This window comes from Acanthisitta chloris, unplaced genomic scaffold (genome assembly GCF_000695815.1).
Source record: "Acanthisitta chloris isolate BGI_N310 unplaced genomic scaffold, ASM69581v1 scaffold34625, whole genome shotgun sequence".
NCBI classification, from domain to species: Eukaryota; Metazoa; Chordata; class Aves; order Passeriformes; family Acanthisittidae; genus Acanthisitta; species Acanthisitta chloris.
Genome location: NW_008673710.1, coordinates 1 through 547, shown reverse-complemented (window position 1 = coordinate 547; position 547 = coordinate 1).

The following is a 547-nucleotide window of genomic DNA, read 5'->3' as shown; positions in this document are numbered from 1 at the left end:
AATCAGCTGTCAGCAGCCGCTGCGCAAACCAGCGCGGGCAGCGCTTCGGGGTGATTACTGCTGTTATTACCTAACGAGGAAAGTGATCTGGGCCCAGAACAAAAACACAGACAAAACCTTAATGATGCTTAATCCCCATCCTCCCTGCTTTTGCTCTGTTGCTGCCTCTGCAGCACCCTGGTCACAGCCTTGTGCCAGGGCTGGTGGCACTGTGACACCCAGCCCAAGCATAGGTTTGTGTTGGTGGCACTATGGCACCCAGTCCAGCCTGGACGGGGGCCTGTGCTAGGGCTCATGGCACCACGTTATCCATCCCTGTCTGGTTGTGGCTTGTGCTGTAGAAAGGGACCAGCTGGTCCGAGTAGCTGTCCAGGCAGCCAGCATCACCCGTTCCACTATGTAGAAAGGGCCCAGCTGGTCCGAGTAGCTGTCCAGGCAGCCAGCATCACCCGTTCCACTATGCTGGCCCCACTGGGAGCTGGAACTCACTAACCCCTCACCAGCATTATCCTCTAGCCACAATCATAGAATCATAGAATCAATTGGG